This window comes from Lathyrus oleraceus, chromosome 3, assembly GCF_024323335.1.
Source record: "Lathyrus oleraceus cultivar Zhongwan6 chromosome 3, CAAS_Psat_ZW6_1.0, whole genome shotgun sequence".
NCBI lineage: Eukaryota > Viridiplantae > Streptophyta > Magnoliopsida > Fabales > Fabaceae > Lathyrus > Lathyrus oleraceus.
Genome location: NC_066581.1, coordinates 57,244,112 through 57,254,288, shown reverse-complemented (window position 1 = coordinate 57,254,288; position 10,177 = coordinate 57,244,112).

The following is a 10,177-nucleotide window of genomic DNA, read 5'->3' as shown; positions in this document are numbered from 1 at the left end:
AATGCCCCACATAACAAAAGGCCACGGCGAAGACATCACATTCAAAGGATTTGGCGGCACATGTACATTATCAACATAAATCTGGCATTTATGACACTTCCGAGCATATTTGAAACAATCAGATTCCATGGTCATCCAGTAATAACCCGCTCTTAACAATTTCTTAGCCATTGCATGTCCACCGGCATGAGTACCGAAGGAGCCTTCATGAACTTCCTGCATTAACATGTCTGCTTCGTGTCTATCCACGCATCTGAGCAAAACCATGTCGAAGTTCCTCTTATACAGCACATTGTTTTTGTTCAAGAAGAAACTGCCTGCCAATCTTCTCAAAGTCTTTCTATCATTGTTGGTTGCCCCTGCAGGGTACTCTTGATTCTTCAGAAGGCACTTGATGTCGTGATACTAAGGCTTGTCATCAACTACTAGTTCAGCAGCAAATACATACGCGGCCCTATCAAGGTGCATAACATCGATCCTGGGAACATGGTTCCACCGAATCACCTTGATCATGGATGATAGAGTAGCAAGAGCATATGCCATCTGGTTCTCATCACGAGGTATATGACACAGCTTTACTAATGTGAAGAAAGTCAACAGTCTTCTCGTGTAATCTCTGTAGGGGACCAGATTAGGCTGGAGGGTGTTCCAATCACCATTCACTTGATTGATCACTAGAGATGAATCTCCGAAGATGTCCAGAGTCTTGATTCTCAAATCAATGGCTTGCTCAATACCCAAGATACAGGCTTCATACTCAGCTTCGTTATTTGTGCACTCAAAAGTCAGACGAGCGGTGAAAGGCATGTGGGCACCTTTCGGAGTAGTAATGACAACACCAATTCCACTTCCTCTGGCATTGACAGCCCCATCAAACAACAAAGTCCACTTTTCGTCTGGATCAGGTCCCTCCTCAACAAATGGCTCTTCACAGTCTTTCATCTTGAGGAACATGATGTCTTCATCTGGAAAATCAAACTTCATCGGCTCATAATCATCAATCGGCTGCTGAGCAAGATAGTTTGACAGAATACTCTCCCCTTGATGGATTTCTGGGATGTATACTGGATATCATACTCTGTTAGTACCATTCGCCAACGAGAAACCCTTCCGGTGAGAGCTGGCTTCTCGAATATATACTTGAATGGATCCATCTTGGAGATCAATAAGGTTGTGTGAGTCAGCATGTATTGTCTCAATCGCTTAGCAGCCCATGCAAGTGCATAACATGTTTTTTCAAGCATTGAGTATCTCGACTCGCAATCTGTGAATTTCTTACTCAGGTAGTAGATGGCATACTCTTTCCTACCTGTCTCGTCGTGTTGACCGAGAACACAACCCATGGAATTGTCTTGTACTGTCAAATACATAATCAGCGGTCTCCCTAGGACCGGAGGCACCAGGATAGGAGGATTCTGCAAATACTCTTTTATCTTCTCGAACGCCCTTTGACAATCATTATTCCACCTGATAGCCTGATCTTTTCTCAACAATTTGAATATTGGCTCACACGTGGCTGTTAGGTGAGAGATGAACCTTGCAATGTAGTTCAACCTCCCTAAGAAACCACGGACTTGTTTCTCTATTCTTGGCTCAGGCATTTCCTGTATCGCTTTCACTTTGGCCGGATCCACCTCAATCCCTTTTCCGCTAACAACGAAACCTAGTAGTTTTCCAGATATCACCCCAAAAGTACACTTGTTCGGATTAAGCCTCAGCTTGAATTTCCTCAAACGCTCAAACAGTTTCTGCAAATTCACCAAATGTTCTTCTTCTGTCTGAGATTTGGCAATCATATCATCAACATAAACCTCGATTTCATGATGAATCATATCATGGAACAGAGTCACCATCGCTCGCTGATATGTTGCTCCGGCATTTTTCAGACCAAACGGAATCACCTTGTAGCAGAAGGTTCCCCATGGGGTTATGAATGTTGTCTTCTCCATGTCTTCTGGTGCCATCTTAATTTGATTATAGCCAGAAAAGCCATCCATGAAGGAGAATACCAAGAACTGAGTCGTGTTATCCACCAAAACGTCAATGTGAGGTAAGGGGAAATCATCTTTAGGACTAGCCCTGTTCAGATCCCGGTAGTCAACACACATCCGTACCTTTCCATCCTTCTTAGGTACCGGAACAATAATTTCAACCCATGGCGGATAATTTGTGACTGCTAGAAACCCTGCATCCAACTGTTTTTGCACTTCTTCCTTTATCTTGACAGCCATCTCTGGTCTTGTTCTTCTGAGCTTCTGCTTGACCGGAGGACAACCTTCTTTGAGCGGCAAGCGATGTACCACGATGTCTGTGTCAAGCCCTGGCATGTCCTGATAAGACCAAGCGAAGATGTCAACATACTCTTGCAGTAATTCAATCAACCCCTTCTTCACATTGTCTTCCAAAGCAGACCCTGTCTTGATTTCTCTCTTGGCATCCTCGGTGCCGAGATTAATCACTTCAACAGACTCTTGATGCGGTTGAATGACCCTTTCATCTTGTTTTAATAACCTGGTAAGTTCTTCAGGGAGTTCACAGTCTTCATCACCCTCTTCTTCAGCTTGAAAGATTGGATTTTGAAAGTCGAAGCGAGCCATAGCAGAACCGTTATCAATAGGATCCGGTGATGTGCATCTGCATGAGCGATGGTATGTGCTTATGAGTGTGAAAAAAAAAGTGGAAACTAAACAAAACATTGCCATTTTTTTTTGAAAACTGCAAAAATAGAAAGACAGGGAACGAAATATTTGAATGTAAAAAGACGTCCTTTATTTATGATAAAAAATGCAAGTGTCACATAGATGAGCCGTACAATGAGTCATTACGCTCTGGCGGAACGTAAGACTTGGATATGCATGAATAAACAAAGAAAATTACTCCTCCAGACAAGTGGCTTGGACAATCTCCTCAGAAGACCAATTATTGAGAACTTCACCCGGGATCCTCGGACGCACCCAGTTATCGATGTCGCAATCACTACCCCCATCTTCATTGTTGACCGCAGAGACTAATTTGACTTCTCCTTCAACCATGTTAACGTTGGCTCCACCATGTTGGGGCATGGGATTGTTGACGACTGTAACACCTCAAATTTGCACCTATCATTGTACATACATTCTCATATTAGGTCATAGCATATCATGGTCCACTGCATAGCATTGCATTGTCCCATTTGCCTCAAGAGCAAGCCAATCAAGAAATTAGGTCAAACTGGTCAGGAGATCAGTCAGTCAAGCAAGCAAGCACAATTTTCATTGAGCCAAGGCCCTAGGGTTGGTCCAACATGTTCACATGACTTGGGGATCCATTTTTGAAGTGTTTTGGTCAAGGATTGGATGTTCAGAAGTCATCAGTCAATGCACAGTCAGTCAGAAACCCTGAAAAGTCAGACTTGGTCAACTGTGGTTGATTTTATGGTTTTGATGGATGGATTGGTTTGAGGGGTCTCATTCATGTCCATATAGTCCTCATATATCATGTCAAACACCATCATGGAAGAATTTGAAGCCAGATCAGAAATTTCCAAAAATGGAAACTGGACCTGTAACTGAAACTTACCCAAAATGGAAAGTCTTGATCCTCAAACTTACATCATGATACAAGCTTCAAATGAATTTTTGCCCAACATGAAAGTTGAAGATCTTGTTCTCCCATTTCCAAAAAGTCCAAGAACACTCAATTCCCATGTATGGTTGGCAAGTTATGATCGAATCGTTTTCAGAAATTCTTGAACTTCAAAAGGCCATATCTCTCAAACCATTTGGCCAATTTGGGTGGGGTTTTTTCCTACAAGTCACATTTGATCCCCTCTTTCCAAAAATGTAAATTTCATGTACCAAAACATTACCAATCAAAATGGCATTTTTGAACTTGCCTTATTTAATTTCAAGTGAGTTAAATTTTGACTTTTCAAAATAATCATTTTTAAACCATTTGGCCATTTGAAATAGTTCAGAAATCATGTTTTGGTCATGTTACCAAGTCCTTTTTGTGCAGTACATGTTGCCATTCCTAAGTTGCTTGAAATTTGGACAAAAGTACAATTTTCAACAACCCTATCCCACATATCCATGAACTTGATTTTGTACCACAACATAGCAGATTTTTTCATCATTTTTCTGTCATGTTACAAACCCCTAGCAGCTGGAAACCAACACAGAAAATCACTCATTCTCTCAAACTTCATTTTTTGGCCATTTCTCAAAATCTGTCAAAAACTCCAAAGAGACTAAGCCTTGCCTTGCCTAAAACATCATTCAAACAACCTTGTGAGCACATTGCAACCATTTTTCTCCAACTGGAAGGAGCCTTTGTCCAACTGTTCTCAAACACACCATTTTTCATTTTGGAAAATTCTGCAAGAACTTCCATAGAGCTCGTGTTACTGTGTACCTGGCCTTGATTCAACACATCTTTGGAAGTCATTTCAAGTCTCAAACATCAACTGGAAGCAAAGAAAGCAGCACTGTTTTGATAAGCTCCATCCATGGCAGAACTCGGTTTAAGCCATTTCAAGGGTCGCTGAACCAAGCCAACTTCAGCATCCATCATTTGGAGGACCATAGGACATCTGTTTCATCATTAAAGCACCAAACAACAACTGTTTCTCCATTTGCTTCAAAAACAAGTAAGGATTCGAACCACTCTTTTCTCTAAATCATGCAATGCCTTGTGTAGAGCTCTTTGTGCTGGTCATTTTGGAACTTGAACCACTAAAAATGGTTGGCTATCTTGAAAGTTATGCTGAGTTGAAAGTTGATGCATGAATATGTTTTTACTTTGTTCTTCCTTGACAGCATGATTCATTGAAAATAGATGTTATATTGTGCATGAGTGTTGTTCAACAGTTCCAATGGTATGCGTGTCCACGTTTTCTGGGCGATTGTGTTCTTCATGATTTGAATGAGGATGAAGCTACAGTGCCAAAACCCTAGCTTGCCCAGAAATTTCGTATTTGGCTGTTGTTGTTTTACTTCTGCGCATGGCTTTACTGTTCCAGCCCTCATGAGCCAATCACAATATTTCCTTTCCCTGGCCAAAACGCGGCCGTTTGGTTAAGTGGCACAGCTATTTACAAGTTTGCCACCGGTCGTGGCACATGACCTATTAAATCCATGTTGTTTTTCATTTTATTCCATTTTTGATCATCAATCTTTGAAAATTCATAACTTGTTCATTTCAATTCCAAATTCAGTGGGAATTTTTGCATCATGTCCTGTTTGATGTCTAGTATTTTATCATGATTTTTCCTGAATTTTTGGATGGTTGGATTTTAAATGGCATTAGGGTTTTGTTCATGTATGCATATTTTGTACACTTTGCCAAAACATTTGTGAAATGGTGATGCTTTATCCAATGGCTCCCAAATTTTTTGTGCTTAAACTAGACACACTCATGGTGATTTTGGTGTAGAGTTTGTGAATTTATCATTTCTGGTTTGTGAGTTATGATTTTTTGAATTAGGGTGTGACAATTTGTGTCACACCATTGATGTCCAACTTCATGATTTTTATTACCATGCTTCTTGACCTCCAATTGATCTGATTTTTTGCATGAACCTACTCTTGTATGTCTAGTTTACATGTGAATTTTCTTGGAATTATTTGTGGCATTTCCTAATTGTTTGAGATTTTCTCCCCTGCTTGGTCAAATGTTGACCTCATGTGACACTTGTTCCCATTTCATTTGTGAAATTCTCATACTTTATTAGATGGACATGAAATTTTACATGAGATAACTAGACATACTCATATTTGCCATGGTTTTAGTCCCATTCATTTATCATACACCATCTTTGATTTATGATTTTTCTAAGTTGATGCATGTTTGGTTGACTTCTTTGAGCATGTTCAAAATTGCTTTGACTTTCTGATTTTCATTGACTGCCTTCCACTTGTCCAAATGAGATGAAATTTGACATGCATACCATGCTATGGATTGAGATTGATCATGATTTATTTGGTGATTTTTGGAAATGTTTAAGATTGCTTTTGAGTTAAGTCTTGCTGTTGACTTCTATGAGCTTCTAAATGCCATGTTTTGACCTAAATTGTTCATGAAATGATGATAGTGATTGATATGAATGTGAACCCAATTGGTATTGATTCTTGATGGTTTGAACATGATTTTGGACACTTGTCATTTGCTGTTTTGACTTTTTCATTCTCTTTTGACCCTAGGCTTGCCCTAGTGGTCCTGTTACTCACTGTTGAGCTTATGTTTTCAGGTTGAGCACCAAATGACCAATGAGACCAATTCTTTTTGTTTGAGCTTGCTTAAATGTCATTGAGCTAACCTTTGTTTTGTAGGTGGCTTGACTCATATGATTTGAGTCTTGTGCTTGGCACAGTTGATTATCTGTTTTGACTGTTGTTTCCCCAATTCCTTTTGCTTTGACTTGTGAACTGTGTACTGATTAGTTTGACTATTTCAGGTACCCTTAGTTGCTTTTAGTTCCTTGTGAACTTTGCTTTGCTTTGCTTGTATAAGCAATTTGCATTGAGGTATATTTCTAATCTTCATGTAGTCTGGAAGACCTGGCCTGTTACTTGGCTAGGCAACTGTCTGAAGTCCTCCTTAAGAGGCAATGTTTGTGGATGTTTAATTTTGTCCTTGCATAGAGTCAAAGACCTCCTAAGTGAAGAGGCAATTGGCAGACACAAGGGATATGCAATCTATCCCCTGCTATTCTGTGTGTCATCTGTTTTGCTCACACCACTGTGTTGATGCATTACAGATAAAAACCCAAGATCTTGTACGATTGTACAGTTGAGTCAGTTTCAAATGTGTAGAAGGGTTCCCACTTTCTGAACCCACACATTCTTGTCTTAAGCTCTCCCAGGCCAGGGATAAGAGCTGTGAAGTCTCATCTTCACTCACCTTTCATCTGCTTCACCTTAGTCTCTCAATGGCAAGGTTAAGAGCAACATTTACCCAGTTCCAGAGGTTTGTTTGTTGAGGTTGATATGACCCCTCGACTAAAACCTAACCCTTGTTTGAGCCACTTGCTTGTGTATAGTGTGTGCTATCTGTGCTTGTATGTTTGTTTGGCTTGCTTCCTGTGCAAGTTAGGGTTAGTTTAGACTTGCTTCCTGTGCAGGTCATGATTAGGATAGGCTGGCTCCCTATGCCAGTTAGCTAGAAACCTTAACTTAGGGATGATTTGCATGATAACATCTAGGCTCGAGTCGTAGTCTCCCTAGTTGTGTCTCCCTCTGTTATCTGGTTAGGCTAGTCCTTTATCCCTCCGTAGGGGAACTACGTCGCCCTGATCCTCATACCAGATGAGGTACGTAGGCAGGAGATGAGCTGATCTCTCAAGGCGCCTGTGTCTTTGTTTTGTCTTGCTGTGTGCTTGGAAGCTGATGTAAGTCCATCGAGTGGCAGTTAGGTTCCAGTGTGCGTGTGTTTGGTTCGGATGCTGATGTAAGTCCAGTGATTGGCATTTAGGGCTCCATGTTTGCCTTTTTGAGTGTGTTTTGGTTCGGATGCTGATGTAAGTCCAGTGATTGGCATTTGGGCTCCATGTTTGCCTTTTTGAGTGTGTTTTGGTTCGGATGCTGATGTAAGTCCAGTGATTGGCATTCAGGCTCCACGTTTGCCTTTGCCTGTGTTTGTTTGTGTGTGTGTCAGCCGAGCTACGAATGCTCTGATTCTCCTTCGTCCAAGGAGATACGTATGCATAGGATGCGACATCCTAGCGAGCATGTGTCGTTTCCCCAGTCCGAACTACTTCGACTCTGATGTCTATGCCTGATAGACTAAGTAGGCCCAGGATGCGATATCCTGCCGAGTCAGTTTCAGTCAGTTTCTTTTGTCTCTTTTCAGCCAGTGTGTGTGTGAGTTTGAGCAGTGTTTAGCAACCATTTTCCTTTCTATTGTGCGTGGATCCCGTCGAGTACGACGGATGCGTAGGGGTGCTAATACCTTCCCTTCGCATAACCGACTCCCGAACCCATTCTCTTTGGTCGCGAGACCATGTTCTTTCCTAGGTTTACTCTGAGCGTTTCCTTTCCCTCTTTTGGGATAAATAACGCACGGTGGCGGCTCTGTTGTTCTTGTTTTCCCGCCGGTTTTTCGCGTGATGCGACAACGACATTAGGAGCTGGTGCAAAGTTAACGGCCTTTGAATCAATGAGGTCCTGAGCTACGTGCTTAAAAGCTTTGCAGTTCTCAATATTGTGGCCAGGTGCCCCAAAGTGGAAGCTACACCTAGCGTTGGTGTCATAACCCACCGGAAGCCTACCAACGGGAGGAGCCAGAGTGCGCAACTGCACAAGTTGTAGTTGTTGAAGACTAGAAAGCAACTGAGCGTACGACATTGGAAGGGTGTCGAAACGCCGGTCCATCGTCCTTGGCCTCGGTTGATAGGTGGGTCTGTTACCCGGTTGTTGTGGTTGGTACTGAGCTGGTTGACGTTGTGGTTGTTGTTGTTGTAGTGGTGCTGCAGCTGGAATGGTCACAGCCGCAACATATGATTGCTGATGATAGTTCTGAAAGTTATTCCTCCGGTTATCCCTGTTCTGATAAGAAGATATGGCACTTGCATCCCCTTCTCTCCTCTTCTGTCCCTGAATGAACGGCTTCTTCACCCCTGATGAGGATCCACCTTCACTCTCGGTCTTGTATGTCCTCAGGTAATTCTCCACCCTCTCTCCGGTAGAGACTACATCAGCAAAATTGGAGGCATTGCAACCCACCAGGCGCTCCAAATAAGGTCCTGGAAGAGTGTTCATGAACATATTAGCCATTTCCTTCTCCAACATATGAGGTTGAACACGGGAAGCTGTTTCTCTCCAGCGTTGAGCGTATTCTATGAAGCACTCACTGCTTTTAAGAGACAAATTTTGAAGTTGAGTTCTGTCCGAAGCCATGTCTGCATTATACTGATACTGCTTCACGAAAGCCTCAGCCAAATCCCTCCAGCAACGGGTGTGGGCTCTGTCCAGCCTCATATACCATTCCAGGGATGCCCCAACTAGGTTGTCCTGAAAAAAGTACATAAGCAACTTTTCGTCATCGAAGTATGCAACCATTTTACGGAAATAGGCTTGCACATGGGTCTTCGGGCAAGAGTTGCCATTGTATTTGTCAAATATCGGGACCTTGAATTTCAGTGGCACTCTCACACCTGGGACCAGCCTCAAGTCAGCAACATCTACTCCCAGAGGATTCTGTCCTTCCACTGCCTTCAACCTCTCTTCCAATCTTCTAAACATGGGGTCCACACCATGACCCATACCAAAGTCTTCCTGCAGCAGAGGGAACTGATCGTCCTGATCATCATGAACGGGCTGTTGACCGGAGGTGACATGTAGGATTGGGATAGGCCCCAGTCCATTGGTGTAACACCTCAAAATTTGCCCTCCTCTTCTTGGGACTAGCTTAGCCTATTGCATTTCATTTTTTAGGGCATTAGGCATTTGCATATTGCATATCATGTGAGAACAAGCAAGTCATCCTCCTAAGTCTTTCTCAGAAGATAGAGAGGTTAAGAGATTCATGCCTGGGGGTCTCATGGATTGATCACTAGCCATCTGAGGGTTTATACTTCAATTAGGGTTTCCTGGTCCTTCAAGGAGTTTGAGCATTATCTTATTGGCAAGGGTACATCATCATCCTCATGGTTATGTCATCCTCAAGGGGTTCATTATTCATGCTCAGGTTTCTTGGGATTAGGGTTTTGACCTCTGGTCAACCCTAATCAGTTGCATTCTACCAATCAAGGTTTCTCAAGGAGATGGGGTTTATATCTTGGATGGAGATCATATGATTATTATGTGGAGCTTACAAGAGCTAAGGGTTCCTTTTGGATCCAATTCCTCAAGTGGTTGAGGCTCAAGCTGATCAGAGCATTTCCAAGTCATCTGTCAACCAGAAAGTCAACAGAAAGTCAATTGAGGGCTAGAAAGTGGGGAAATGAATTTCAACATCTCATCCATGTTCAAAAGAGGCTTATTCATCATGTCAAATGCATATCTTGAAGAATTTGAGGTCAGATCAAAAGTTTCCAAAAATGGAAAGTGACCTGTAATTGAAAGTTTCCAAAAATGGAAAGTTTTTGATTCAAATTCAACTTGATCTTACATCATCAAATAAGCTTCAAATGAAATTTTTCCCAACAGGAAAGTTGAAGATCTATCTCTCCCATTTCCAAAAAGTCCAAGATCTTGAATTT